The sequence below is a fragment of the Chiroxiphia lanceolata genome, chromosome 17, assembly GCF_009829145.1.
Source record: "Chiroxiphia lanceolata isolate bChiLan1 chromosome 17, bChiLan1.pri, whole genome shotgun sequence".
NCBI classification, from domain to species: Eukaryota; Metazoa; Chordata; class Aves; order Passeriformes; family Pipridae; genus Chiroxiphia; species Chiroxiphia lanceolata.
Window position 1 is genome coordinate 14727521 of NC_045653.1, and position 22944 is coordinate 14750464.

The 22944-nt window shown below is 45.1% G+C and overlaps 2 long non-coding RNA genes across 2 annotated transcripts; both read right to left on the bottom strand.

Annotated features, from left to right (window-relative positions):
* Positions 1-359: 359 nt before the first annotated feature.
* LOC116795377 lies at positions 360-15287 on the bottom strand. The gene is made up of 3 exons (XR_004360036.1): positions 15126-15287; positions 8718-8824; positions 360-477 (listed from the first exon to the last, which is right to left on the bottom strand). It is a non-coding gene; the product is annotated as an uncharacterized LOC116795377 (long non-coding RNA).
* A 1854-nt stretch (positions 15288-17141) lies between these two features.
* Positions 17142-21748, bottom strand: LOC116795376. Its single transcript, XR_004360035.1, has 3 exons — positions 21664-21748; positions 18761-18806; positions 17142-17280 (listed from the first exon to the last, which is right to left on the bottom strand). It is a non-coding gene; the product is annotated as an uncharacterized LOC116795376 (long non-coding RNA).
* Between the last annotated feature and the right edge of the window lie 1196 nt (positions 21749-22944).

Genomic DNA, 22944 nt, shown 5'->3' on the forward strand with positions numbered 1-22944 from the left:
GAAGGATGAATTATCAAAAAAGTTCAATAAAAATCAGATTCCCCACAAGCTTGGCTTAAGGGGCTCAAGGAATTGCCAGCATTAAGTGCTCAAAACTTTTCAGGTCTCAAAAAGGCTTGAAATTGGCTTGAAAATCCTGAAAAATTAATAAGAAGTGTAGGAAACTTCTTATGTACTTTTTTATTTTGGAGCCTAGAACACAATAACCACATCATGTTTTAAGCTCCCTTCCATCACACCAGGAGGACTAGAAAGGTGTGGGTTTGCACCTCTCTAAAGAAGCCATGCTCTGGGGTTCATTTTTTGTTCAACAAAAACAAGAGTTCAAAGAAATAGTACCTGTAGGAGAACTCCCCAGCATTACTGAAAGATTCCCAGCAGGATTCCCAGTGATGCAGCCAGGCTTGGTACCTCTACTCCTTCTCCAAGGTCAAGAGTCTCCACTCCCAGCTGTGGATCTCCCAACCTCAGGTAGCACTAGAGAAAAAGAGTTAAACAGAGGAAAGATCAAAAACCTCGTAATATATGTTGTAACCTCCTAAATTAAACTGAATAATTAATATATTAGGCGTTCTTCAGCCTTTGCTAATCCCAAAGGTTTACTCTGGTTGGTCAAACCCAGAAACAGCACATCTCAAACAAACAACAGGAGCAGCATGTGATGGAATCCAGCAGCAATGGAGCAAAGAGCTGAAGGATGTGCTTAACTCTGCTCAGCAGGGATGCAAACACACTGGAGGAGTTGAGCATGGGGTTAAACACTGGGCTGGCCTGAGACCAGATGAATTCTGTGGTAAACTTATTGTTATCCCTGCTATCATCATCGTTACTGCTCCCCAGGGAACAGCCCATCCTAAAGCTGGCCAATCTTTTTCAAAATGATCTTTTTCAAACAGTTTATCCAGAATATAGTGGCATTTACACTTTTCAAGTTAAGAATTCAGAAGAGCAAGATCAGTGAGTACCCGAGTTGTTATGACAGAGTTGAGCAGGTCTAACAACTGCTCTGCTTTGGACGATCTACAGCACCTTGAGAACACCAAATGATGGAGCAGAATGTGCAACGAGTAAACACCAGGAGGAATATTTTGATACACAGAGCAGAATAATGAGGGAAGCTCAGGCATTCCTATCCTGTTTGGTTTTAAACACAATGTTCCTGCTGTAAAGAGATAGGTAAGAGCAGATGTTGACATTCTAAACTCTTCCTCTTATTTAAAATACTAATACTGGATAATATTACAACAGATGAGAGGACAGTGCTCCTCCAGAGAGATTTATTCTTTACTTTTTTAAACCCGACAGGCATTTCAGATGTTCAGGAACTGTGACTGTAACACATCTGCATTTTTATTTAATTACCTTTTTCCTAAATGAGATTACAACACGGCATGTGGTGTCTTTCAAACCAGACACCTGTACTCGGAATTAGAAGCTTCACAACTACCTCCCCTTGAGTTCCCACGGCTTGGGGAGGTGGTGGGGAATTGTTCAGCTCAGACACAGGGAAAGCTGGCAACCTCATCAGCAGCGTTATCAAGGCCTCTGCAGATCTGAATGGCTTTCCTGTCTGCATATTTTTATATGTATGTATATATATTTATTTATTCATTATATTTTAAGGTTAGTTCCGGCAGGAAAAAGGTAATAGAACAGTGAGAATTTCCTGTGACAGTATAACCAGGAAAAAAAAAGGCCATTAAATAAAATAAACTCAGACAAAGCCTTATGTGACACTGCAATAAGGCTGAGATGCCCCAGGTGCAACATGGGCCAAGTGTCCTTCCTCTGGCTCAGCACTGGAATCCTGCCCAGCTTTTGTCAAAGGTCCCAGAGCCTCGGGACAAGGCTCAAGGTGTTCACTGGCCTTGGGCTGCACACTTGGCTGCTGCAGAGCCAGTGACCTTTGTTCCCAACACGGGGCTGCAGCAGGGGTTTCCTTCAGCTTTCACCACAATTCTTCCCTCTCACAGGAAAAGGAACTGCTCAGCAGTTGGGCTTTGCAGCCCAAACTCTCATTTAGAAAATGGACTGAAGTCTGTTGCTCACACTGGTTCCACGTGGTTGGGAGCTGCAGGAGGTTCTGAGCTGGAACACAGCTCCAAGTGTGCTGCAAAGCCCTACCAGAGCCTTTTGATCCTGTCCTGCACAGGCCAGGGCACAGGACACTCCATGTACAACGTCAGGCTCCTCCAAGGAACACCCCAACAAGGAAAAAGGAGTGGAGATGGTTGTGGACTCCTGGTATTGCTGCATCTTCTCTAAACAAGCTCCAGTTCACTCTGCACATCCCTCCATCTGCCACCATCAGCGATCTCTGAGCAGAGGGACAGGAGACCCAAAAGCAGAATTGCAAAATGCTGGACGAGTAGATTGTGCCTGATATGACCAAGACTAAAGACTTGCAAGAGAGGTGCAGAAGGAGGAGTGATGGGCAGGCAAGGCAAGGGATATTTTTTTTGGAGCATAAAGAGTGGGCATGAAGAGGGTGAGATGGGATTTGCCAAGGTCAGAATTAGCCCTGTTGTCACATTGATTGAGGAGCATGGCAGTGACAGCCTGAGCAGGCCTGGGAGCCAGGACAGGGGACACAAGGGGCAATACTTTAGAGAGGCTACAGAGAAACAAGTGGCCAGTTCAACACTGCCTGCAGGCACAAACCTAAAGAGACATGAGGCAAAGGGAATCCCCAGAGGTGTGAGAGACAGGCAGGAGCATAAGGGTGTCCACATTGTTTAAGAAAGAGCACATCTGTGGGGAAAAGCCTTGTTTTAGGCGTATGGAGTTTTAGTGACAGCCAGTCATCTGCAAGGGGACATTGTGGGGGGACAGGAACACCACCCAAATGGGAGACACACGGTGTAAGCACGTGCTCTCTGTGGCATCAGCATGGGCACAGAAACTGAATTTGGGGTTGCAGAGAAAATTATCAAGAGAGATGATGGACAAAATTAAAGGATAATGAGGAGAAGTGAATCTCTTTGAGCCCCAAAGGAACAGGGAGGACCTGTTCTGAGCTCTGCTCTCCTTACACTAAACTGCTCCCCCCCCGGGAGGACTCCTCTCTACTGCTCATAAATATACTTCCAAGAAAGTAGCTGTGTTCTCCCCAGCCTCCAGGCCCTCCCTGTTCAGCTGAAATTAAGCAATGGAAAACAGGACAACTTTTCCAGCAAACATGATTTTACAGCACAAGCCTCATCACTCACCCTTCTTTGCTTATTATAATAGGAGTGGTTTTGTTTGTTTAAATGGGGAAAACAAAGCAAGGAATCCATTCTGCAATACATGCCCCTATCCTTCACCCACAGGAACACTCCTAAAACACAAGGTTTACAGCTCGTGGCTGGAGAATTCCCTTTCATGTCAGTACCCACACTGAAGTCCTGGCAGGGCAAAGTGCCCAAACCAGCACCCGCTGTCACCCCAAACTTCCTCCTCCTTCCCTCTTCCCAAACACTGCCTCGCCCTCCAAAGGTCCCCCATGGAGAAACAAACCAAAATTCAGCTTTGGCTTTACAGAAGTTAAAAAGCAGAGTATTTGCATGATCCTTCACCCCCCATCAATCAGCTTTTCCTGAGGGCTGCAGGAGCCTCAGTGACGTACAAGGAGCAGTTCTGAGGTTGGTGCTGGAGGCGGATGCTGCAGGAGCCAAACCAGACAGGGCATCGTGCCCATGCTTACCAAGGACCTGCTGCACGGTGCTCCTGACTCTGGCAATGTTTTGGCAGCACACACTGTGTCCAGTCCCACTTCAAAGCCACCTCTGTGCTTTCGGAATCACGGTTAAGTGCTTGCTGTAATTACCACGTGTTTCCAGTATGTTTTTAATCATCATCATTAAGGGATTGAACATAACCCACTGAGATACAGAAGTGTAAACACGAGCAATAATTATTCCAACCTCTTCCCTGGTTTCAGGTAATGATCACACTGTATATTTAAAGCTGCTCCTCAGTTTATGATGGTCTGTTTTAGGATTATTTTATCCTGGGCGTTTCTGGTTAAGGCCAGCTAAAGGTTAAGGTCTGTTGGGGAGGGGGAAGCACGTGTTAAAATTATTTTAAAGGCTTTTAGTTATTTAAAGTCAATGCCTGTGACCTGTTAAGAATCAGCAAAGATGAAGACATCTGCCTTATGCTATTCCAGAGTAAACAGATCTGCTGCAGAACTAGAAGACAACTCGGAGTTGGAATTTCAGTTTAATTTATGGGAGACACACCACTGGAATTTCTCAGTGTAGAAATGGGGATGTTAGTTTTAATCAAGCTAACAGGGGTGCTACAAGCACTCCAAACACAGCAGCCCAGCACTCCCAGATGTGCTAATATTTGCCCTAGTGTTCAAAAAACAAGCGGGAGAGGAAGGGGAGAGCTCGGCACTAAGGCAGGACTTGGAGAGGCCTCTGAGCATCGCTCAGGGTCACACTCACCAACCTCCCACGCAGCACAGGGGCCTTCCCTCTGCTCCTCAAACAGGTCTCACAAGCAAAGCACAAGGGCTACAGCTTTTCCCATATAGTTTTGTAGTTACTGGTCACTTTTTTGGCCACTCAGTGCATGGCCAGCCCATGCAAGGATAAATACTCTGTGCTCAGTGCTCACCTCCAGCTCCCCTGCCTGCCCCACACATCCCCCTGCTCTTGTCCTGGGCTGTCCCAGATTTACCCATTTCAAATCCCACTCATCTGTCCCATAACAGGGACCTGCAGCCTCCCAAATCCTTAAGAAAGGCTTGAGCACCTAAAGACATGAAAAGGCTACCCAAGTGCTTTCTCATGGACAGTAAATATCTGTATACGTCACTTAATGCACAGCAAGAATGAATTTGAGCCACTTTAGCTGATTTTTCTTTAAAAGCTACATCAAATACCTTACATTTGCCATGGGAGCAAGCGTGAACATCTGAATTTCTGTGTCTAACCCTAAGCTACAATCTGTCCTGAGCAAAACTGTTTGAATTGTTTTCATCAGGAGGATGTCTTGTTTGGGGGTTTGTTGTTTGACTACTATCTTGTTTGTGTTTTAAAAAATATTTTTCCCTGTTTTCCAGTGAAATACCAGACATGGAAAATTATTGTTGATGTGGTTTTAAAACCTCGTGACTTTTTTTTTTTTAAAGTTATTTTTCTTGGTAAAATATAAAGGAACTACCTGGCCACTGGAAACTTTGAAATAAATATAATCTTTGCAAAATACCTTCTGAAAACTTTTTGATGACCTTCCACCAGACCTGTTCCAGTTTATCCTTGGCTCTGATGTGGAGAACCTGGGTGACCTCATGACACAATTTTCTGAGCCACCATTCCCTATTTGTTGAGATAATAGGAATTCTAGTCTCCAAACAAGTGATTCTTCATCAGAAAAGTGACAGTCCATCAGATTGAAGGTTACTGCAGAAACATATCAGCTTTGAATAATTACAGTGTTTGTGGGAAATATTTCTCCAGTTCAAGATGGAGATTTCATTCCATGAAAAAAAAAAAAGGCAAACAAAAAACACTCAATCATTTTAATCATAACAGTGATTGTAAAACCCCCAAACAAGCTGCTTCAGACTAGAGCAAGGCTTTGCTTTTTCACAGGCTCTGCAGCATAAATTACAGACTGAGCTTTGCTCAGGGCTGCAAAGGTGGATTTTCACTGAAAGCTCACTCACACCACCCCCAGTCGTGCCCAAACATCCAAAATGTAAATGAAAATCATTAGGCATGTACTGCAAACAGGCTGACTCCCACTTTGGTGGGTGCAGTCCAAGGCATGTCCCAAACTGCTGCACGAAGCTGGCAGAGGCACAGAGAGCTCCAACCCACTGCCCATGGGCCATCTGTGCCCACAGGTGGGCAGGGGGAGAAAGGGAGGCTCCACCCTGTTCCCAGAGGAGGTTCAGCCTCTTCACCCAAGTGAAAGGGGCTCAGCCAGGCTCACAGTCTTCAATTCATAAGTGTTCATCTATGAAATCGGATTCCCACCCCTCTCCACTAAGAATCTGCTATTTCAACCAAGCACAAGATGTCAGGATTTTTGCCAACATGAGCACAGCTGTCAAAATCTCATCCTTGGAAAGAATCCCAGATAGACACATGTTTTACCCCAGCCAAAATGGTCAAACTTTGCAGAGAAACATTCAGAGAGGAAAAAGGTTCCATATTGTCACTGCGATAGCTTGGGATTGCTCACAGCCAGACAACTGGGGTGCAGTGTTTTAATAGCTGAACCATTAAAAGCAACAGGCATCTTGCTATTGACAGCAATAAGAACAGATTCAGTGCCTTTGGCACAAGATTATCAAAAGCAGCATTGCAGGAAAGGAAATAAGCTTGTTTGAACTTGGGAGACAACAAATAAAGGGGAAATATGCTTTCAATGTTCTATTTCTAGAGTATGTTTTTCTAAATAACTTCAGCACTTCTGCCTGATATTTCCAATGGAAGTCTGAGGAGTCTTGGGTTTATACTGTCCTCAAGTTCATGTCCTTTCAAGCCTACCTGGAAATCCAAGCCTAAGAGACTTGGCTGGATTTGCTGTGGGTGCACAGGTAGAAAGGTTCCTCTCTGGATTATCCCAGGGACTAGAGCCAACCACAGCCCAGCCCCGAGCAACCTGCATGGAGGGCAGGGAGCAGGAGCACTGAGGCCCTGCTGACAGAGTGGACTCTCATGTTTAGGAGGATCCCCAGCCTGGAATTCTGCAACTTCTCACAGCAGAACAAAGGTTCAGCCAAGATTCCCAACCCACTGAGCAGGGAAGCACCAACCTATTTCTCCTGATCTGAGACGTGCAGAGGACAAATGATTTTGCTCAGGTCCTGGGTAGGGGCAGTGGCAAAGGCAGCAGAGGTGCAGCAGTGGCTCAGTCCTTGGTGCAAACAGGACCTGCCCTGTGCCTCTCAGCTTGGCCCGAGCTGCAGGCAGGGAGAGGGGAACTCCTCCAGCTGAGGGCTGGGGAGGGGAGGTGGCATCAGGAACAGCAACCATTATCCTCTTTACTGGAAAATGTGTATCTGAATGGCCAGATTTACTGGCTGTTCCAGATCTTTATGAGATTTATGAGGCCCGAGAAAAAAAATTTACTAGAAAGACATAAAACTTCAGTGGTTTGAAATGGAAATGTTTGCAAGAGACGTGGGATCAGCTGGTTTCAATTGCAGCCCTCTGAGGCAGGGAGGGCTTCACTGCAGGGCTGAGCACCTCAAACCTCTCCTGACCTGACCCTCCCAACCTAGAGACTGAAGCTGAGTGGAGAGCCAGTGCTCCATCACTGGGAGGAGCTGTGGGAGCCCAGGCAGAGGAAAGGCACAGATAGTGGAGATGAGGAGGAGCACATGGCAGAGACATTCAGGTCTTCTTGTGCAAAGGGTACCTGGTGAACCTCAACTGCTTCCTGATCCTGCCCCACCCACCTCAGTGCTCCTACTTGTTAAATTGCATAGAAAGCTAAACCTGAGCTGTCTTTCTGCATTTACACCCTACTGGGAGAAACACAACCCCATCTCCTGGGACGCAGAGCTCCAAGGAGCACGGGGCAGGGACCCCTGCATGGCCTGGCACTTCAGCCCCAGTGCTCACAGCACAGGACTGGTTCTCAGCACGTGAACATCCCTGCACCCTGCTCCTTGTTTCCCTCTGTTCACAGGGAAACTCCTCCTGGTTCTGACAAAGCACATTGCCCCACACTCAGCCTCTGCCTTCACAGAGGCAATCCCAAACTCTGAACTCCGTGAAGGAAGCTGTTCTCTGGGCTGAATACGACCCAGTGCAAAACAGAAACTGAATTCCCCTCCAAGCAAAACAGACAGAACGACAAAACACTTGGAAAATGTTGGGTTTACCATATCAGAAGCCTGAAACCACATTACACACATCTCTTAATGAGGGTAATAAGCTTTAACTTCACAGCCTCTGAACTGAGCTCATCATCCACTTAGAGTAACACCCTGCAGTGCCTCGTAGGGCACTTGGGATCAGTTGGCCAACATTTCACACCTTTGCATTTGCCAGCATTGGTTCCTGGCTCTGAAACAAACCCAGAACACGTTGAAGATCTCCAAAGGGTGTCCAAGAGGGGCAGGGGGTCGATGGGAATGCTGCTGATGAACTTATTGCAGTTTTCTCCCTCCCCTTCACCTTGCAGGATCCTTAATTACAGTGGGATCCTGTGGGATTCACACCCTGCAGCTCCCAACTGCTCTGCTGGCAGCTCGAGTCAGCGTGAGCTGAAAGGTGCACAGGGCTCCTCCTGCCTCTCTCCTCCCCCCGAATTACTAGAGAATATTTCCCTTCCTTCTCCCTCTTGTTGTGTGTTCCATCTGACAGAGCAGGTGTGGGGCTGCCTGGCTCACCTGGCTGGCAGATAAAAAGCCAGGCAGTTCCCAGTTCAGAATCCTCTTCCCTAGGACAGCCTCCAATCCTGTGTCACTGACCATCCCAAACACTGCATTCTAATCCATAGGGAAGTTCTTTCCTGCAAAGCCCGAGGCCCCAAGCAGAGGACTGCTGTCCACACAGGATTTCCCCCAGCAGACCAGCTCACCTGCCTGAGCTCGTGCTTGGCATGTGCAAGCTTGGCAGTGCCACCCCACCAAATGCATCAGCCATGCTCAGGGCTGCTCTCAGAGGAGACAGAGTTTTACATAATTCTGCTCAAGCATCATTTATATCTCGAAATGTGATTTTTGGCTTGCTTTCCCTTGCTTGCAAATTACATTGTGTGTTTACTTGCGTGCCGGTGGTTGGAAAATCATCTTGATCTATCTCAGACATCCAACTTCCCAGCTTGTCCTGACAGCATCTTGCAGGAGGGAGGTCCACGAATTCACCTTCCTCTGTATAAAGACAAATTTACCTTTTAGAACATCAGCTTTATCATTGTACAATCCCTTACCAGACAAGCGTGGTTATGAGCCTCTTCTGGCCCTGAAACCTGTTTAATCAGGAAGTTTCACTTAGCAATTAGGTTTTGAAACACAGAAACAAACTTCTCAGTCTACTTACAGCAGTTGTTAATAGCATCTCACTGACTGAGCCAGTGCTTTGATCAGGATTTCTACAGAACTGGCCAAACGCACCCCCTCTCAAAACCATATTGCCTCAAAATCTCTACGTTTTGACAAAGAAATGCACATTTGTGCCTAGTTCAGAATAAACTGAGTTACACTTTCTCCCTGAGCAGTGTCACTGTGAGCTGTGTCTGGGAGGGAGGACAGTTCTGGCTCTTCCCTCCAGCCAGTGCCTGAGGTGAATGTGCTGCACTCCCCGAGGTGCAGCTCAGGAGCTCTGCTGCTGCTCTGGTTTCTCCAGGACAGTCAGTGACTCAGGGGTGCTTGCCAAGCCTCGAGCTTTCAAGATTCTCTTTCCCCCAGGACTCCCATTCCCTTCTCCCTGCCTGTGATTTCCAAAGGACAGTTCACTGTTCCTCACACAGCTCCACAAGGAGCCAAGTCCTCTGCCCTGAGCAGTGACCTGCTGCTCCTCACCTGAACCCCAACTCACTCCAGGGCCATTGTCCTGTGTCTGTAAGTTGGCATCCCATGCTCTGGGAAACTTATCACCAACATGTTTTCACTTCCCCAGTAATACGGAAGCAGACTTGGATTTCTTTTTTCCCCTCCCCATTTCACTATATTCCAATTTCTTGGATAAATTCTCTCCATGAACATTCCCCTGCAGGTTTCTTGCAGACCTTGCCCATTGATTGCTGCCCACGATCCATGGCCTGTCTGCTCTGCTGCCCACCTGAGACCACAGAGCTGGTTCTCCTCCTGCCTTAGAAGAGCAACAGCAGAAGCTTCAGGGTTTCAGTACTGCACAGGCAACCCTTTTCATTAGTGCAAATTAATTTATCTTCTTCTCCGTGAGATTCCATAAAAAGAAAACTAATGGTGATATGAATAAGCTGGATAAGGAATAAATCTGACCATAGAAGTTTTTGTCCTTAATCTCATTAATATTTCCCAGTGAAAACACTCACACTACTTTCATGGGCATTCCTCACAGGATAAAATACCATCCAGCCTAAGAAAAGAGTTCAATGTGAATTAATGTTTTTTACTGAAATATGTTTTTACTTACATTGTTTCAACGTTAAAAAATTAGCATTATAAAGCATTTATACATAAATATGCACACCTGACTATAAACTACTGATAACTTCTTTATCTGTCAAGTACTGCATTCATGAATAGTGAGGTATTCAGATATATGAAAGACCTCACAGTTTAGATTTTTTAAAAGTTAATGCACTCTTATAACCAAATTTAGCCTTTTTAACTGTTCAGTATTTACCTGTGTATTTTTCAGACCACTGACTAAATGCCTGTGTCTTAAGCAATTAGTTAATGAGCAATGTAATTTGGAAGGAATTGCAATTTTCCAGAAACCTGAGATACTATGAACACTGAAATAGTAAATCAAATTAAATCAACCAACTTCCAAACCCCTTTTTTAGTATTTGGTAATACACAGGACTGTTAACATTTTCTCCAGTATTAATCTTTCTCCCTTTATCTCCACCTCCAAAGGATTAGCAGCTCAGGTCACTGTAATATATTGCACTCCAACATGTTTCACCTCAAATTTCCAGTAAGGCACACAGAGCTTTCCACAGGCATCAACTTTCAGGCCCCTCTTTAAATCTCAGCCTTTAATACTGTTGGATATCACAGCACACGTATAGATTTACTACTATAGCTTTCTTTAACCAAAAATAAAGCATGACAGGATGGCACTGCCCCTCTGGGGAACAGGCTGCTCAAGGAAGATGTACCAGGCCCTGACATGGATTGTTTGAAGAACACCAGGACACACACAGAGGGGGAAAATAAGAGGAGAAGGAAGAGGGGCTGTTTGTAAATGTAGACAAATCCTTCCACAGACATCATTCGGGGGATATCTGGTCTCACTGGTCAAGTATAATTTGTATAATCTGACTTCAAAATCATTGTTCTCCCCTTAAAATACCTCGGTTGTATGAGACAAGATATGAGTCTTCACGAGGCTGGCAGGGTGAAGAGAGGAAGAGAAGGAGGGAGACAGAAAGTCGACAGATCAATAAAAGCACTTTAGGATAATGGCTCTGCCTCCAGCAGACCAGGTCTGGATTCCAGGCCAGCCCAGCACTGCCAGGAAATGTGTTTGCAGGAGGGAAATGTTGAATCCACAGCTTGGTGGCACAAAGTGAGGTTCTGGTCCTGCCCCATCCTGTTCCAGGGATGTGTTTCCCTTCTTGCTCGTCCCTGATCTCACCCAAGTGCTGTCTGTAGTGAGCAAGGCCAGGGAGCCAGGGGGTTTGCAGCTTCTTGGAAAGGAAGACAGTAAAAGAAGACATTAGGACAGAGTGGAATGAAAAGATGGGACACAGAAGTCTAGGAACATTGATCCCCACCTTTTTGTGTTGGCTTTTTTTCATGGGCAGTTACATGGAAACAACGAAGTGCCTGAGTCAGGTCAGAGCTGATCTTTAAGAAGTCACACCAATATCTGCATATTCACACCACCCCCAAGAGACTTCCCAACTCAAGGGAATTTTATTACAGTAAGGGCCCCATCTACTGCCACAAATTTGCAGTGAATCAAACCACATATTTAAATATCTTTTCTTTCATTAAACTACTTCCATTAAGTAATGCCCAGCCATTCCACTGCACTTTCCATCTCACATGAGATCATCCATCAGCTTCCCCACGATGCACAAGGCAGAAGAGGCTGCTCATGGACCAGGTAAAACAAAAAGTCATGGAAAATTTACCTTCTTGCTGTACACCTACAACCTGCACTTTAAAGGGTCCCACATAGCACGAAGCTTTGGGTTGCTCAGGAGTCTGTAAAAACATCTGTGAAATCCCTACTCATGAGACTGTGGCATAAAATCAAGTTTTGGCAGCACGAGAACTGGGACTTGAATAAAACACAAAATAGTTCAAATGGAACAGGATATTTATACTAACATAAGGTGGTTAACTGTGGGGCGTGGGTCCTGCTCAAGGTTTTACTTAGTTGAAGTTACTCTTGGGCTGGGGGGTATTTTAGAAGCTATCAATCTTTCAAGGGAATTTTTTCCCCCATTAACACAATAAAAACAGTCATAGGAGAGGATGGCCCTATAGCCTGAGACCCAGGAGCTCTGCTGGGTGCACTTCTGGAGGAAGGACCTTAATTCCCGGCAAGGTGCAGGAGCCTGGCAGGAAGGGAGGAGTGAATTCCTGCTGCAGAAGTGCCCACACAGCCACCCCCACACCACCCTCCCACAGAGAAAGCAGCAGCTCTGTTTCTCAACACTGAGTAAGGGGAGCACAACAAAATGAAGAGAAACACTGCAGATTGTTTCTCTTTAATTACCCTCTCTCAGTATTTCTGCTCATCAGCTGGAACTCCCTGTTGCTTTTTTAAAGTAAACAAAACAGTGAGGTTTTAATACTGACCCACCTCACTTCTTTGGCCTGACTAATTGCTGAAACTGGCCATAAATTGTCCTTTTTGTGACCCTCTGAATAGCCTCCTTTATTCTGGACGGCACACATCTGCTTTTGTGTGTGCCCACTTACACAAACACATCCCTCTCCTGTGGCCAGGGTACAATTTCAGCCCCATATGGAGTTTTGCCTGGGGTTGAGGTCCCTGAGGCTGAAGAGAAATAAAGTGCTCCGAAGGGAAATGGCATGTAGACATGGCTCTGACATTCATCTGCATGGAAAATGTTCCTTTCAGATGAGGCTGGTGAAGGAATCACATGAGGAAGGTTGGGAGCAACCAGGTAGAGGGAAATACTGCAAAATGCAGCTGTACTTTCTCCTCTCAGAGCAAACAGAGCCATATTCCTACCAGCCTGAGCAACCAGCCAGAGGACAGCACAGCCAGGCAGGGGAATGCTTGGTGCTGAGCCACATGATGCCATTTCAGACCCTTGTTCAGTGTTTCTGACATGAAAAAAACCTCAGTTCACACATCTATCAACATGCCATGAGATTAAATGAAGCAGGGATCTAACCAGCCAATCCAACTTCTTTTTTTCCTCTCCTAAACTGGCTAACATGTCAGTAATCCTTTCATCAGGGTTGCTCCAGCTGCTTTAGATGTACCTGTCAATAAGGAGGCCATTTAATTTTAATCAGTGCTTTCTCTCACACACATAGGTCCCAACTTGTTGCTCACTTAACACCTAAGGTATTTTTTTAAATCAAACTCCCTGATTTTTCATCACCACTGATGACAGACAGGGAGGAGGGGAGCAGTTCCTCTGTCACACAAGGGTTTGATGAGCAGCAGGGCCTTGGCTCTCAGGGGCAGCGTGAGCAGCCAAAGCCTTTCCTGGGGCAGTGTCTGCCCAGGGGAGTCAGGAGCCTCCTGCACACCTCCATCCTCTCCTGCCCTGCAGTGCTCCTCAGGGAAGCAGCACAAATGGCTGGGAAAAGGAGAAGGGCTCTGGATGCAAGTGCAGAAATTCATGGGGAAGATGTTCCCAAGTACAATTCACACAACCACCCATTGACACAGAAAGGAGAATTTCTCAAGAGCTCTGACAGCACAAAACAGTCAAGGAGTTTAAAGGGGTTTTGTCTTCAGTTTTCAAGAGGATTTCTTCCCCTTCATTCCTGGTGGGAAAGCTTATGCCTTTAATTGTATCCCTATAAACTAAATAATACATCAGGGTTTTTTTTTCCCTGTCAGGCATGGCAATGGCACTGAACGTATGCAAAGTTTCCACTAAAGGTTTTTGTAACTTAATTTTCCTCTGGAGATTAGAGGAAGCCAGATATTCTGTTTCTTGCTGGAAGTTGGCTGGTAGCCACACTGCACTTCCCTGTCATCCCTCCCCAGCCCCCAGCACTGTTAATCACAGGGCTGTATCTTCCCTGGATTTCTCCTGTCAAGCTATTAAGGGGATACGGAAGAGGGAAAGAAGAGAATCAGCTGAGCTATAAAGCAGCCCAGGCCCCAGAGTGCCTCTCCCCCTTCCCAGTGCTGAGCTTGCTGTATCACTGCACACACTCTGGCAGAGCCAGAACGTGCTTTCCTGCCCCCAGAGTCCATGGCTCAGGTTTATCTCCCAGAGGAACAGGGCACACAGAAATCCTGCTGCACAGAGCCAGCACAGCCCTGGAAAAGCACGACACTGCAGCACAGAGGGTGCAAAATCCCTGAGCCTGGGCTGCAGGCTGAGGATGTTCCCCTTTGGCCACACCACAGCCCTGCCTGCACTGGGGGTTTTATGGCATTGATAGCAGAGTTATCCCAACTCCATGAGTTCTGGCAGCTTCCTTTGCTGGGGAATTCCTGGCACGTGCTCAGTGCTGAGTGGAGGTGGTTGGCTGGAGAAAAAGCTTTATAAGGTTCACAAAGAACCCCCAGGTCCAAGTTAGATTTAGGGCTGAAAACACTGATTTTATCACATGACTCCCTCCTCCTTTGCCTTTGAAGCAGAACAGAAACACCCCACATCTCTGGAGAGCTTTGCCTTCCACTGAAGTGTTCCATGGGGACCCACTATCTTCAGGAGGAGACAAATGAACTCCCCCCTCTGGATATCTGAGGGCTTTGAAAATAGTTGGATCCCAGCATTTTTGGCTGGGTCTACCTCCCATCCTTGTACATATCAATAAATGAGAAGCAAAACTGGCTAACGTGGCTCCCACACATCAGAAAGAACAACCTTTGCATGATTTCAGCCTAAGCTGCTTCTTTGTAACCAACCAGGCAGCAGATAATCAAAAACACCATCAAAACACTCTGTTTTTCTGGTAATTTGAGAGGCTGTGACTGCACCAGAGAGCAGGCCCTGCACTCCAGCAACACACTGCCCAGGGAATGGTTTTATTTCAGCCAAGTCCACTTTGCTGACCAGTGCTCTGATTTTTAAAAGTACTTAGGTTTGTAAGAGACACTCAGTGAGCTGGGAGCTCACCTCAGCTGTTCTGGAAAATGGAACTTGGATTTTAAAGAAAAGACTTGCTTGGGTAATCCCTAAATTCCTTTGAAAACAAAATGTTCATGTGCTAGATAAACATCTGTGGATAAGCATGATGCTACAATGGGTCACTACACTTTTCCTAAATCTATGTTTAATGGAGAGGAAAATCAAATTAATTTACCAATACCCAAGTTTCTTATTCAGGCAAAACACGTACTTACTTCAAAAAGACTCTCAGATTAAGGAATTAGATGAAAACTTGTGAGTGCACCTTAATGAAGTGCTTACTCTAGCCATCCTCTCTCTAAATTTGAGCTGATTTCTTCGTTTTAGATGTGCTAATAAAAAAATCAGTCCCTTCTCTCTGGGATTTTTGTTTTCTTTTGTACCTAGAAAGAGGGGAAAAAAGACATTTCTATAAGTAACGAGCTAGAGAATATTTAACACATGTGCAGCTTGTGTTTCTGGATAAATGTTTGCAAAAAGCCCATATAAAAGGAGGTGAGAAGGAGCACAGAAACACATGTGTGTGCCTGGAACAGCAGCACACCTCCAACCTCCACAGCAGGCTGCGAGGGGGAAAGGTGCCACTGAGTGCTCAGCACGTGGTTCTGTGTTCCAGAGGAGCTGAGCTTTCCTGCTCCCCCTCACCTGCCCCAGCCTCCTCCCAGCCAGGCTGCCCTCCCTGCAACCCTCCGTCCTTCACTCGCCTTCCCTTCCTTCAGCTGCCTTCTGCAACCATTATCTCCAGCAGCATAGCTCCTTAAGATACACCTCGACATCATTTCGCCAGTGAATGCATTTCACACAACATTAGTCATATTGCACTGTGGAGAATTTTTATGCTGTTGCTGTGCCTCTCCCCGGGACGTTGTTACAGTTTAATTTGTACATATTCTGCTGCCCGTGTAGTGTCACTCAGCTGTAACCAGAGAGAACAGGATGGCTTTGTGTTATTGTAACAAATTTTCCCTTTAAGAAAATAAAAAAAAAAAATGAAACAAAGGGGAAATAAAAGAAAAGGAAAAAACCAAACACACACAAAAAAAGAGAGTATTTTTCTTAAGAGTAAGTCCCTCTGCTTTCTAGGATTGGTGAACTGTAGCTAGGCTTGCAGGGTTAGCAGAGAGCCAGATCTCAACTTTGCCCAGCAAAAATGGATTTAGATTCAGAGTTACATCTCAGGCCCACTGCATAAATAAGTATATCCTGAAAATTTGTGTTTTGAACCAATTTTCCACCAAGTTCAGGGCAAGAGTTTCATATCTGCAACAGTTCTTCAGACTCTGCCTGGGTACTCATCTTCACCAGAGGAGCTAATCCAAGCTCTCTGCTTCCCTTCCAGATGGTGATGCTCGTTTGCTGGTTGGAGTTTATGTTACAAATCACATTTCAGCCCCGGGCATCAGTTCTCCATTCAGCCAGCAGGGCAGCCCTGCAGCCTGTCAGCTCTTCTGGGTGTTCAGCAGCCAATATCAGCATCCACACAAAGCACTGACCACACTGTTTTCAGTGCTTCTGCTCAGTGACAGAGTTCCCCATATGGAAATGTTTTGGAAAAATAAGGGATTACTTGGAAGGACACTGGGCTAACCCTGCTGAGTATCTGCTTTTCTTCTCCTTAGTTCTCCAGCATGGAACATTGCTGGTATTTTGGACAGTGACCATAAGGTCATAAGACTGAGTGATTGAAACTCCCTCAGCTCTTTGTTTACCTCTCAAAGACAAAACAATTGTTAATTTCATCTAATAAACAAGAGTTTTGTCTAATTCTTTAAAAACACTAATTTATTTTTAAAGCAGCTAAGTTTGTCCCTCATATTTGAACCCTCCCTTGAATAATGACATCTCACTCTTTTTACAGCCAATCATAGTGTAAACCTTTCCCCCCACCCCCATTACTCTTAATCTCAGACTTATAAATGTATTTCTTGCCCTACAGATTTACTCCTCCAAGCTGAGAACATTAAGCAGACATGACTGGCTTGTTAGACTGCACCATAAGTAGAGTTATTTGGCTCTGAAGATAAAATAATCTGGATTGCTAAAGAAGAGCTAGTCTCTTGGGCTGAGATCCCTGAAAGTGTTTTGGTACCTTGAAGGTCCTGGGTGTTCACCTGCCTAGTTGTGATGAGAACACACTTCTGACATCATCTCATCCATCTTCTATTAAAAATATAATAAAATTCATAGGAAAAAAACTTAGACATCAATATAAGAAAAAGACTGAAGGAATCTTACTTTGCTTTTGTTTTTAGGTATTTGTTAGGTATTAAGCCAGCAAGACTTTCTTCCCTGTGGTTGCTTTCCTTGGGGACTGTCCACGGCCACATCTGGAATAAAGCAGGTGGGCATCAGGCCAGCTCAGAGATGACTCTGTCAGAAAAGGAAAGGAAAATACACATCTACTTAGTTACTATCCTGTATTTCTGGCTTCTTCAGTGTAAAATTTTGTTTGAGATGAAGCTTCTGCTGTAGACAAGGTTGGCTTGAGTTTTTTTGATCAGCTCTTCCAGGGATTCTGTGTACCCAAATATGCAATGCTTTCAGTTTGCACAAACTGTGATTATAAAAAACCAACAAAAAAGACTTTACTAAATGGAAATTTTAATAGGGAATTGGGGCCTTATTTTTAAGAAACCTGTCAAAAAAAGGCATAAGCTTGTGTCAAATTAGAGCTTTTCTGAGAATGAAATTGCAACAAAAGAACCTATTTCATGCATTTCACATTTCATAGCATATTTCATAGTTGTTGTACAAGTTGGGGTAATATCTGCTGTGATTTATAGAGGAACAGAGCTGTAAGAAGCCTCCCTTCTAATTATAACTGGTTATGAGGTACATCACTCATATCAGCCTGAAATTTACTTCCATCTCAAACAAGAGCTTTTTTTTTTTTTGCCTGTTTATTATCACAAACTGGCCACAGAAATGCTGATAAAGACATTACAGAAATTGTTATTAATGTAATCCCTTCCCAGCTGAGGTTCCTTCTTTTAATGCAGACTTATTTTGAGTCTTTGTTTACAGGTTGTGATGTGTCAGACAGCAAACACCATCTCTCTTATGCAAAGTTGTGCAATGAAAGCCTTTCCTGTTCCTTGGCTCCATTAGGCAGAAGGGCTGACTTTGACAGAATGTGCAAAAGAACCTATAAATCCAATGATTCCCTCCACTTTTACAGTCAGTGTGTGCAAGGGCTTCACACGTATAGTAGATGTTCCATTTGAATGCAAAACATGCTAAAATTTGTACTGAAAAGCACTTAGGCTTTAAAAACATACCATAATTCTACAAAGAAAAATGCCTGACATATCTTTTGGCTGATTTCAAATTCATATATATTTTAAATGATCTATATACCCTAAGCTGTGCATTTTATACAACAGCATGATAACCATTACCATTCCCCTCCATCTCACCCACGGATGGTCTTGATTTATTGGCCAGTTGTGTCTAGTGCACTGCCCCTCCCCAAATTCAGGCTGTAATTTTAATTTCTGTTGTTGCTGCTGCTGCTGTTATCTGGAGGTAGTGCTTGCCATGAAGATACCATGGGCTTACCCTGTAAACATAATTGATGCTATTGAAGATAATGATTTAGGATCTCATCCATCTCCAGCACAGTTTGCCATTACGTGACTTGTTCTTGCAGGGATCTGATTTGTATCACAGACGAGTTGCCTTGATTGCTGTTTTGCCATAGAGTAATAGTTTCCTGGTTTCCCCTGACATACTGAGTCTCCCTTGATCACTCAGGTGATCAGTCAACACATGAGTTAATTATGGGTGAAGGGGTGTCTGAAGCCCAAAGATCAAAACATACACACAAGGTCTTCTCCAAGTCATTACTCACCTTCTCAAGCATCAGGCAGTTCAGATTCCTGCCTCCTGCACTGTCCCTAAAGAAAGGGATAGAACAGCAGGAAACCTGAATTAGAGCCTCTAAAAGACACAAAGTGAAAAATAAATTTCTCCTAAAGAAGAGGAAAAAACAATCCATGTGGGTACCATGAGAGGGGTATTCTCATTTACTTATCATTTAAAAAAAGCATTTAAATAATCAGTGGCAGCTGTTTAGAGGTGGATAACCCAACGGTTTGCCACAAGGCTCTCACCTGCTTCCCCAGTGAAATTTCTTAGGTTTTAATGCCATTTCAGGGCAATGCTTGCAGATATTGCCATGACCCTTACCTGCTGTGCACCAAGAGAGTTTACTGGGAGAAATCAGGAGCTGCTGGACAAAACCGTGAGAACCCTCCCAAAAGGTAAAGGAAAAGCAGTTTTCTCCAGACCTTTTTCCCCCTCTTTCAACCACCCCCAAAACTCAAACACATGCATTAACATTCTCAGAAGCTCATTACAACTCCCAACCTGAACCACCTGCAGGAGATTCCCCCCTGCATCACTCTGGGAATGGGCATCACAGCACCACAGTCTCCTCCTGCTTGAACAGCCTGAGAGCAAAACTCAACTGGTTGGACGAGTCTGTGGAACAGATGGGACCCATAACACAGAGCTCGTGGTGTTGTGCTGCAGCCCCAGGGTTCTTTGTGTGGGGAGGAAGAACCCCTGGGTTGTGCTCCCTGCAGACTTGGGTATCAGCTCAACACCTGCACCCCTGAGCTGCACCTGTATGCACCCACCAAAACTGGTTCCTCCATCTCTGTGGTTTTCATGTTACTATATTAAAGGAGGTGTAACTGAGCAACACACCTCAAAGGTTTATTTCCTAAAATAATATCACTATTGCTCCACCCAAAGTCATCCTGCCTTTATTTTTAAGGCAAAAGGAACTGAATCACTGAGTTGCAAAAGGAGACACCACCTGAGGTCAAACATTCAAAATCCTTCAGAGCAAGTATAACCCCATGCACACAATTCCACATGTGCTTTCTTCCCAGTGCACACAATTCCACATGTGCTTTCTTCCACATGCAAATAAATGCTATGATGCACAACCCACTTGCACATATCTACACGTGCCAAAGGGATTTACACATGTTAATACTTGGAAAGCAAAGTGGGAGTGTGTATAAAATGGCATGCACAAAGTACATCCATCCATGTGCACATCCCTCTGGAGGCAGCACTACTTGGATGTATTTCTAAGTGGAAAAAACAGTTAAAAAATTGATATGTCACCCTCTCTCCAAAACCTAATGATTACAGTCTGTTAATTACACCACATCTGTTGGAACCTTCAGCAAATAAATTATGGACCTGATCTATTATTTGTAACACCAAGAGAAATTACAAGTAACATTTTAAAGTTGCACATATGCAAAGTGAGAGCAGAAGCAAACCATGCCATGTTATTCCTACCCTGCCACTTCTCCATGCAGGTGCTATACGTTGTGACAAAGCAGCTATAATAACCTTTCCTAAATTTTACTTTCTGCAGATGGAGAGAAGGCAGTGAGAGAATATAAAGACTCATAGAGAAAGGAAAAGAACAGTGAAAAATGCTCAAAATGTCATGTGCAATTAGTCCCAGAGTAGCTCTGACACACTGTAAGCCACTGACATTGCTTTGAGCAGATTCCCATAGCCTGGGATTCACCAATTGCTTTTGGATGCCCAAAAAATAAGTGAATCATAGAATGGTTTGGGTTGGACCTTAAAGATCATCTAATTCCAATCCCCCTGCTGTGGGCAGGGACACCTTCCACTGGAATGGCAGAGTCTGGCAGGGAGAGAGTCATCTCAGCACAGAAATGCTTTGACCTTAGATTCTAGTTGTGGCACCTCTACTCCTGGTGTGGAATCCACATGGATTTGCCAAATCCCTGTGCTTTACAGGGCACTTGGACACTGGTACAAACACACAGTGACTGATCCACTCGTGTGGGAACAGCTCTGTGTCCTGCCTTGTGCAGGGCTCTGAACCACAGCCCCACTTCCCCCTCCTCTGTTCTCCACAACCTGGTGTTACTTGGCCATGGTTTCTCCAATAGAACAATTCAGCCTTAAAGCAAATAACAGATTTTTTCCCAACAGCTGGCCCAGCAAACAATGCAAGATTTGAAAGTCAAGCTGGATCCCTTCTTCCTTGGCTTCCTCAAACCAGCAACAACAGCTCCCGAGAGCAAATGGCAATTGTTTGGTGTAAAATGGAGCAGAATTGCCACCTTCTGCTGTGCAGGAGAAACAAGAGCCTTTGCACTCATTATTGTTACTGTGGGACTCGAGCATTAGTGAGCTGGTCTTGTTGTCAGACTGCTTCAGCCCCAGCCCACTTCTTCACCAGAAAGCAAATAACTGCTCAGGCTGAAGTTTATGAAACTTTGGGGATTCACAAACGTGTTCCATGAATTTCTGGCATTGTCTGAACGTTCACAAATAATGTGATGCCAGTAATCAGAACAAGTCAAAGCTTGACACTCCTATTCATAAATCAGGAGATGTTTTATTTTTACTGCTTGAACAGTTCTGTTCCCAAGCACGATTGGATTTGAACCATCAAGCTGGAGGTGAAAGGACCTTTATTTAATGTATTTGTTTAGGTTTATACAAAATATTAAAAAGTGTCTATGCAAGATTCTAGCCACCTTTGCCATATATTAAAGAAACAGGCCAACTCAGACAAAAATAAACTTAGTAACTTCCAAAAGCCAAAGAAGGTACAAAAAAGCCTCCTGGGCAGAGACCTCAAATCTTTCTCTATAAACTGAAAACTTTGCACACACTAACTCTCTCTTCTCCAGAGCCTGGGACATGAGGAGATGTGTCCCTCAGGTCAGCAGAACTGGGACTCACCCAGGCTGGAGTGGACAGGGATCATTCAGTCCTGCTCCTGCCGTGGAGATCTATCCACTGTTCCTCCTTTAAACCACGAGGACTTCAGCCAAAGTGCCTCTGTGGCTTGCAGCTGCAGCAGTGTCACCAGGGAGACAGAGCAATCCATTAAGCAAAGAGGATCCAAGACCCAAGATTTTATGCCAAGAATCTCTTTGAGCCTCCCCCACAAGCCCACAGGCACAGCACAGCCCTGGAGCCCCAGCATTAGCTGCTGATGGGGAGAACTCCCCTCGTCCCCGTGCACAGGGACACCCTCCCAGAGTCCCACCCTGCCCGTGGTCCCTCCAACCCTGCCCTGTCCCCAGCCTGCCCAGGGCCTTCTGCCACTCTTGCACATTATGAAGGAGTTTCTCATTCAACCAGTTCCTCCTTTCATGGTCAAAAAATAGTAAATTTATGATCCCAAAAACAGAAGAGGGAAGAGAAAGCCAACCTATTGACTTCCAGGCCTAAATTAAAACAAATCCATTAGGATTTTCTACCACAAGGCAGATGGTCCCTGAAGACCAGGTTCTGTCTTTCTGCTGCTGGCACCAGCCAAGAGCACCACTCCCTATCCCCCAGCACCCTGCTCCCTGTCAGCCCCCCCTCAGGGTGGGAGCAGCACATCTGGGGAGACACAACTTCATAAAATTGGCCTTTCTCCTCCTACAGTCAGAATGCACAAGTCTGTCAATGACAGCTTGGTCTCTCCAGAGACAATCCCAGTTCTCTTGGAGAAACATCCTTTCCAAAGTAAACATGGAAGTCACAGAGGATCAGCTCTTTGCTCTCTTCGAATGCTGCAGAACAGAAGTGCCAATAAAAAAGATTCCAAGAGGTTGTCACTCTCTGACAGGCTGTAGGTGACACTTCCCAAACCTTCTATGCAAAAAACCCCCACCACTTTCATGTTTTTTCACTAGAAGCTGGCACCTTTAGGAAAGGATTCCTTTTAAAACACTGAGCTGAGATTTCTCTTGTGCAACAAGTGCCAGTAGGAGACAGGTTGAAGGAAGAGCTGTCCCTTCTGTCCATCCTGACTCAGCAAGGGATGAACTCTTTTGGCCAGAGTGAACTGCTGGAGCAGCTCAGCCACTCTGCACAACTTGCCCTGTGGCCACCTTCACTGAACAGGGGATGTGCCTAATCCCCAAGTCGTTCTGCACCTTTGTTCCAGCAGCAGTGCTCCCTGTGCAGCTCAGTGTCTGGGCATGTCACCACCTGATCTGTTTGGACTCCACAAAACAGGCTTTCCTG